Source organism: Rhinoderma darwinii, assembly GCF_050947455.1.
Source record: "Rhinoderma darwinii isolate aRhiDar2 chromosome 2 unlocalized genomic scaffold, aRhiDar2.hap1 SUPER_2_unloc_1, whole genome shotgun sequence".
Classification (NCBI taxonomy): domain Eukaryota; kingdom Metazoa; phylum Chordata; class Amphibia; order Anura; family Rhinodermatidae; genus Rhinoderma; species Rhinoderma darwinii.
In genome coordinates, this window is record NW_027461674.1 from 108,449 (window position 1) to 117,385 (window position 8,937).

An 8,937-nucleotide genomic window follows, 5' to 3' on the forward strand; every position below is an offset into this window, starting at 1 on the left:
ATAGGGAGCACCCGCCAGGGGGTGCACATAATGTATATAGGGAGCACTCGCCAGGGGGTGCACATAATGTATATAGGGAGCACCCGCCAGGGGGTGCACATAATGTATATAGGGAGCACCCGCCAGGGGGTGCACATAATGTATATAGGGAGCACTCGCCAGGGGGTGCACATAATGTATATAGGGAGCACTCGCCAGGGGGTGCACATAATGTATATAGGGAGCACTCGCCAGGGGGTGCACATAATGTATATAGGGAGCACTCGCCAGGGGGTGCACATAATGTATATAGGGAGCACCCGCCAGGGGGTGCACATAATGTATATAGGGAGCACTCGCCAGGGGGTGCACATAATGTATATAGGGAGCACTCGCCTGGGGGTGCACATAATGTATATAGGGAGCACTCGCCAGGTGGTGCACATAATGTATATAGGGAGCACTCGCCAGGGGGTGCACATAATGTATATAGGGAGCACTCGCCAGGGGGTGCACATAATGTATATAGGGAGCACTCGCCAGGGGGTGCACATAATGTATATAGGGAGCACCCGCCAGGGGGTGCACATAATGTATATAGGGAGCACTCGCCAGGGGGTGCACATAATGTATATAGGGAGCACTCGCCAGGGGGTGCACATAATGTATATAGGGAGCACTCGCCAGGGGGTGCACATAATGTATATATGGAGCACTCGCCAGGGGGTGCACATAATGTATATAGGGAGCACTCGCCAGGGGGTGCACATAATGTATATAGGGAGCACTCGCCAGGGGGTGCACATAATGTATATAGGGAGCACTCGCCAGGCGGTGCACATAATGTATATAGGGAGCACTCGCCAGGGGGTGCACATAATGTATATAGGGAGCACTCGCCAGGGGGTGCACATAATGTATATAGGGAGCACTCGCCAGGGGGTGCACATAATGTATATAGGGAGCACTCGCCTGGGGGTGCACATAATGTATATAGGGAGCACTCGCCAGGTGGTGCACATAATGTATATAGGGAGCACTCGCCAGGGGGTGCACATAATGTATATAGGGAGCACTCGCCAGGGGGTGCACATAATGTATATAGGGAGCACTCGCCAGGGGGTGCACATAATGTATATAGGGAGCACTCGCCAGGGGGTACACATAATGTATATAGGGAGCACTCGCCAGGGGGTACACATAATGTATATAGGGAGCACTCGCCAGGGGGTGCACATAATGTATATAGGGAGCACTCGCCAGGGGGTGCACATAATGTATATAGGGAGCACTCGCCAGGTGGTGCACATAATGTATAAAGGGAGCACTCGCCAGGTGGTGCACATAATGTATATAGGGAGCACTCGCCAGGGGCTACACATAATGTATATAGGGAGCACTCGCCAGGGGGTGCACATAATGTATATAGGGAGCACTCGCCAGGGGGTGCACATAATGTATATAGGGAGCACTCGCCAGGGGGTACACATAATGTATATAGGGAGCACTCGCCAGGGGGTACACATAATGTATATAGGGAGCACTCGCCAGGGGGTGCACATAATGTTTATAGGGAGCACTCGCCAGGGGGTACACATAATGTATATAGGGAGCACTCGCCAGGGGGTGCACATAATGTATATAGGGAGCACTCGCCAGGGGGTGCACATAATGTATATAGGGAGCACTCGCCAGGGGGTGCACATAATGTATATAGGGAGCACTCGCCAGGGGGTGCACATAATGTATATAGGGAGCACTCGCCAGGGGGTGCACATAATGTATATAGGGAGCACTCGCCAGGGGGTGCACATAATGTATATAGGGAGCACTCGCCAGGGGGTGCACATAATGTATATAGGGAGCATTCGCCAGGGGGTGCACATAATGTATATAGGGAGCACTCGCCAGGGGGTGCACATAATGTATATAGGGAGCACTCGCCAGGGGGTGCACATAATGTATATAGGGAGCACTCGCCAGGGGGTGCACATAATGTATATAGGGAGCACTCGCTAGGGGGTACACATAATGTATATAGGGAGCACTCGCCAGGCGGTGCACATAATGTATATAGGGAGCACTCGCCAGGGGGTGCACATAATGTATATAGGGAGCACTCGCCAGGGGGTGCACATAATGTATATAGGGAGCACTCGCCAGGCGGTGCACATAATGTATATAGGGAGCACTCGCCAGGGGGTGCACATAATGTATATAGGGAGCACTCGCCAGGGGGTGCACATAATGTATATAGGGAGCACTCGCCAGGGGGTGCACATAATGTATATAGGGAGCACTCGCCAGGTGGTGCACATAATGTATATAGGGAGCACTCGCCAGGGGGTGCACATAATGTATATAGGGAGCACTCGCCAGGGGGTGCACATAATGTATATAGGGAGCACTCGCCAGGGGGTACACATAATGTATATAGGGAGCACTCGCCAGGTGGTGCACATAATGTATATAGGGAGCACTCGCCAGGGGGTACACATAATGTATATAGGGAGCACTCGCAAGGGGGTGCACATAATGTATATAGGGAGCACTCGCCAGGGGGTGCACATAATGTATATAGGGAGCACTCGCCAGGGGGTACACATAATGTATATAGGGAGCACTCGCCAGGGGGTGCACATAATGTATATAGGGAGCACTCGCCAGGGGGTGCACATAATGTATATAGGGAGCACTCGCCAGGGGGTACACATAATGTATATAGGGAGCACTCGCCAGGGGGTGCACATAATGTATATAGGGAGCACTCGCCAGGGGGTACACATAATGTATATAGGGAGCACTCGCCAGGGGGTGCACATAATGTATATAGGGAGCACTCGCCAGGGGGTGCACATAATGTATATAGGGAGCACTCGCCAGGGGGTGCACATAATGTATATAGGGAGCACTCGCCAGGGGGTGCACATAATGTATATAGGGAGCACTCGCCAGGGGGTACACATAATGTATATAGGGAGCACTCGCCAGGGGGTGCACATAATGTATATAGGGAGCACTCGCCAGGGGGTGCACATAATGTATATAGGGAGCACTCACCAGGGGGTACACATAATGTATATAGGGAGCACTCACCAGGGGGTACACATAATGTATATAGGGAGCACTCGCCAGGGGGTGCACATAATGTATATAGGGAGCACTCGCCAGGGGGTGCACATAATGTATATAGGGAGCACTCGCCAGGGGGTACACATAATGTATATAGGGAGCACTCGCCAGGTGGTGCACATAATGTATATAGGGAGCACTCGCCAGGGGGTGCACATAATGTATATAGGGAGCACTCGCCAGGGGGTGCACATAATGTATATAGGGAGCACTCGCCAGGCGGTGCACATAATGTATATAGGGAGCACTCGCCAGGGGGTACACATAATGTATATAGGGAGCACTCGCCTGGGGGTGCACATAATGTATATAGGGAGCACTCGCCAGGGGGTGCACATAATGTATATAGGGAGCACTCGCCAGGGGGTGCACATAATGTATATAGGGAGCACTCGCCTGGGGGTGCACATAATGTATATAGGGAGCACTCGCCAGGTGGTGCACATAATGTATATAGGGAGCACTCGCCAGGCGGTGCACATAATGTATATAGGGAGCACTCGCCAGGGGGTGCACATAATGTATATAGGGAGCACTCGCCAGGGGGTGCACATAATGTATATAGGGAGCACTCGCCAGGGGGTGCACATAATGTATATAGGGAGCACTCGCCAGGGGGTGCACATAATGTATATAGGGAGCACTCGCCAGGGGGTGCACATAATGTATATAGGGAGCACTCGCCAGGGGGTGCACATAATGTATATAGGGAGCACTTGCCTGGGGGTGCACATAATGTATATAGGGAGCACTCGCCAGGGGGTGCACATAATGTATATAGGGAGCACTCGCCAGGGGGTACACATAATGTATATAGGGAGCACTTGCCTGGGGGTGCACATAATGTATATAGGGAGCACTCGCCAGGGGGTACACATAATGTATATAGGGAGCACTCGCCAGGGGGTACACATAATGTATATAGGGAGCATTCGCCAGGGGGTGCACATAATGTATATAGGGAGCACTCGCCAGGGGGTGCACATAATGTATATAGGGAGCACTCGCCAGGGGGTACACATAATGTATATAGGGAGCACTTGCCAGGGGGTACACATAATGTATATAGGGAGCACTCGCCAGGGGGTGCACATAATGTATATAGGGAGCACTCGCCAGGTGGTGCACATAATGTATATAGGGAGCATTCGCCAGGGGGTGCACATAATGTATATAGGGAGCACTCGCCAGGGGGTGCACATAATGTATATAGGGAGCACTCGCCAGGCGGTGCACATAATGTATATAGGGAGCACTCGCCAGGGGGTGCACATAATGTATATAGGGAGCACTCGCCAGGGGGTACACATAATGTATATAGGGAGCACTCGCCAGGGGGTACACATAATGTATATAGGGAGCACTTGCCAGGGGGTACACATAATGTATATAGGGAGCACTCGCCAGGGGGTGCAAATAATGTATATAGGGAGCACTCGCCAGGGGCTACACATAATGTATATAGGGAGCACTCGCCAGGGGGTACACATAATGTATATAGGGAGCACTCGCCAGGGGGTGCACATAATGTATATAGGGAGCACTTGCCAGGGGGTACACATAATGTATATAGGGAGCACTCGCCAGGGGGTGCACATAATGTATATAGGGAGCACTTGCCAGGGGGTGCACATAATGTATATAGGGAGCACTCGCCAGTGGGTGCACATAATGTATATAGGGAGCACTCGCCAGGCGGTGCACATAATGTATATAGGGAGCACTCGCCAGGGGGTACACATAATGTATATAGGGAGCACTCGCCAGGGGGTGCACATAATGTATATAGGGAGCACTCGCCAGGGGGTGCACATAATGTATATAGGGAGCACTCGCCAGGCGGTGCACATAATGTATATAGGGAGCACTCGCCAGGGGGTGCACATAATGTATATAGGGAGCATTCGCCAGGGGGTGCACATAATGTATATAGGGAGCACTCGCCAGGGGGTGCACATAATGTATATAGGGAGCACTCGCCAGGGGGTACACATAATGTATATAGGGAGCACTTGCCAGGGGGTACACATGATGTATATAGGGAGCACTCGCCAGGGGGTGCACATAATGTATATAGGGAGCACTCGCCAGGGGGTACACATGATGTATATAGGGAGCACTTGCCAGGTGGTGCACATAATGTATATAGGGAGCATTCGCTAGGGGGTGCACATAATGTATATAGGGAGCACTCGCCAGGGGGTACACATAATGTATATAGGGAGCACTCGCCAGGGGGTACACATAATGTATATAGGGAGCACTCGCCAGGGGGTGCACATAATGTATATAGGGAGCACTCGCCAGGGGGTACACATAATGTATATAGGGAGCACTCGCCAGGGGGTACACATAATGTATATAGGGAGCACTCGCCAGGGGGTGCACATAATGTATATAGGGAGCACTCGCCAGGGGGTGCACATAATGTATATAGGGAGCACTTGCCAGGGGGTGCACATAATGTATATAGGGAGCACTCGCCAGTGGGTGCACATAATGTATATAGGGAGCACTCGCCAGGCGGTGCACATAATGTATATAGGGAGCACTCGCCAGGGGGTACACATAATGTATATAGGGAGCACTCGCCAGGGGGTGCACATAATGTATATAGGGAGCACTCGCCAGGGGGTACACATAATGTATATAGGGAGCACTCGCCAGGGGGTGCACATAATGTATATAGGGAGAACCCGCCAGGGGGTGCACATAATGTATATAGGGAGCACTCGCCAGGGGGTACACATAATGTATATAGGGAGCACTCGCCAGGGGGTACACATAATGTATATAGGGAGCATTCGCCAGGGGGTGCACATAATGTATATAGGGAGCACTCGCCAGGGGGTGCACATAATGTATATAGGGAGCACTCGCCAGGCGGTGCACATAATGTATATAGGGAGCACTCGCCAGGGGGTGCACATAATGTATATAGGGAGCATTCGCCAGGGGGTGCACATAATGTATATAGGGAGCACTCGCCAGGGGGTGCACATAATGTATATAGGGAGCACTCGCCAGGGGGTGCACATAATGTATATAGGGAGCACTTGCCAGGGGGTACACATAATGTATATAGGGAGCACTCGCCAGGGGGTGCACATAATGTATATAGGGAGCACTCGCCAGGGGGTACACATAATGTATATAGGGAGCACTCGCCAGGGGGTACACATAATGTATATAGGGAGCACTCGCCAGGGGGTGCACATAATGTATATAGGGAGCACTTGCCAGGTGGTGCACATAATGTATATAGGGAGCATTCGCCAGGGGGTGCACATAATGTATATAGGGAGCACTCGCCAGGGGGTACACATAATGTATATAGGGAGCACTCGCCAGGGGGTACACATAATGTATATAGGGAGCACTCGCCAGGGGGTGCACATAATGTATATAGGGAGCACTCGCCAGGGGGTGCACATAATGTATATAGGGAGCACTCGCCAGGGGGTGCACATAATGTATATAGGGAGCACTCGCCAGGGGGTACACATAATGTATATAGGGAGCACTCGCCAGGGGGTACACATAATGTATATAGGGAGCACTCGCCAGGGGGTACACATAATGTATATAGGGAGCATTCGCCAGGGGGTGCACATAATGTATATAGGGAGCACTCGCCAGGGGGTACACATAATGTATATAGGGAGCACTCGCCAGGGGGTGCACATAATGTATATAGGAAGCACTCGCCAGGGGGTGCACATAATGTATATAGGGAGCACTCGCCTGGGGGTGCACATAATGTATATAGGGAGCACTCGCCAGGCGGTGCACATAATGTATATAGGGAGCACTCGCCAGGGGGTACACATAATGTATATAGGGAGCACTCGCCAGGGGGTGCACATAATGTATATAGGGAGCACTCGCCAGGGGGTGCACATAATGTATATAGGGAGCACTCGCCAGGGGGTACACATAATGTATATAGGGAGCACTCGCCAGGGGGTACACATAATGTATATAGGGAGCACTCGCCAGGGGGTGCACATAATGTATATAGGGAGCACTCGCCTGGGGGTGCACATAATGTATATAGGGAGCACTCGCCAGGCGGTGCACATAATGTATATAGGGAGCACTCGCCAGGGGGTACACATAATGTATAAAGGGAGCACTCGCCAGGTGGTGCACATAATGTATATAGGGAGCACTCGCCAGGGGGTGCACATAATGTATATAGGGAGCACTCGCAAGGGGGTGCACATAATGTATATAGGGAGCACTCGCCAGGGGGTGCACATAATGTATATAGGGAGCACTCGCCAGGGGGTGCACATAATGTATATAGGGAGCACTCGCCAGGGGGTGCACATAATGTATATAGGGAGCACTCGCCAGGGGGTGAACATAATGTATATAGGGAGCACTCGCCAGGGGGTGCACATAATGTATATAGGGAGCACTCGCCAGGGGGTGCACATAATGTATATAGGGAGCACTTGCCAGGGGGTGCACATAATGTATATAGGGAGCACTTGCCAGGGGGTCCTCGCCAGGCCTCTAGGGGGTACTGCGCTGCTTTTAATAGGTGCATTACTGTGTACGATCATATCCTTGGGGCTGCTTAGCTTGGGAACACTTAGATACACTGGTCTAGAGGATGAGATACAGCAGCCACTTATTGATCCTGCGTATAAGTGACCATTAGACAGATTTCTATATTACACGTTGATATATTTGTATATAATGATCAGGTGGCCCCTCAGCCAGACTTCACATGGCCATATAACGGGCACATGTTGGCTGGTGTGGACGCGCCTGTATTACACCATCTGGCTTCGTTCTAAGTATCTGTATACAGCAGTCCAGCCATTCAATCTATTACTTGAGTTGCCGTCTCTGAAGCCGCTCCTGCTCTGATATACGCAGGACCTTAGTACTACACACAGTATTCCAGACTAGTCATCTGTATAGATGTAAATCCATGTTCTTATCATGAACATGCAAGGCCATTTTGATACTGTCCGTGTCCTCTTGTGGCTTGGCAGCAGCTGCCTGACGCTAAGGGCTCATTCACACGAACGTGAATCTCATCCATGTGACAAACACCGGACGTCACACGGACCCAGGTATATCAATGGGGCCGGTCACAGGACCGTGGTTTCAATGGAGCGTGTGAACAGTCCGTGAAAAAATAGGACATGTGTGTCACCCGTCCCCCCATAGACTGGTGTCCGTGACAACGCGTCCCACAAGGGTCCACCTCAGACGTGGAAAACGGCAGTGGGCTACACTCATGTGAACTCAGTCTAAAGTGTCCACCACTTACAAAGATCTCCGGCTCTCCTGTCTGGGGTTTAGCACTGACGGCAGGTGGCCCCGCGGGGAGGGGAGGCCGCTTGCTAGGGCGAGCCATACATGCTACACAGCTGTCAGGTGACAGCAACTCCTCCTGATCCCCCCATAAACACGCAGGCTCGGCGAGTAAGTCACTATCAGACAACACTGATGGCGGCTTATCTCCCCTGAGAACAAAAGGATCGGACATGCTGAAATCGAACTGCCCGACCCCCACTATCTGCTGTCGGGGGATAGTCGGGAGGCCGCCACTAGACGGTCATGAAGCCTCATCCACAGCTTCTGTACAGCATCTCCTGCCATCAGTTCCTACATTGTGGGCAGAAAGACGGCGTCCTTCGCGGACCTTCACTTGAAGCGCTTGAGGGGCACCTGCAGCGATCGGCACATAAAGACCCCGGGTTTTAGTAAACTTGTCGTTATTTATGAGTCACTCGTCTTCCCTTTTTTTCAGGTCTTAGCGCGCCGGGCTGCACTTTCCATTCTATAAGATACTATAGTGTATAC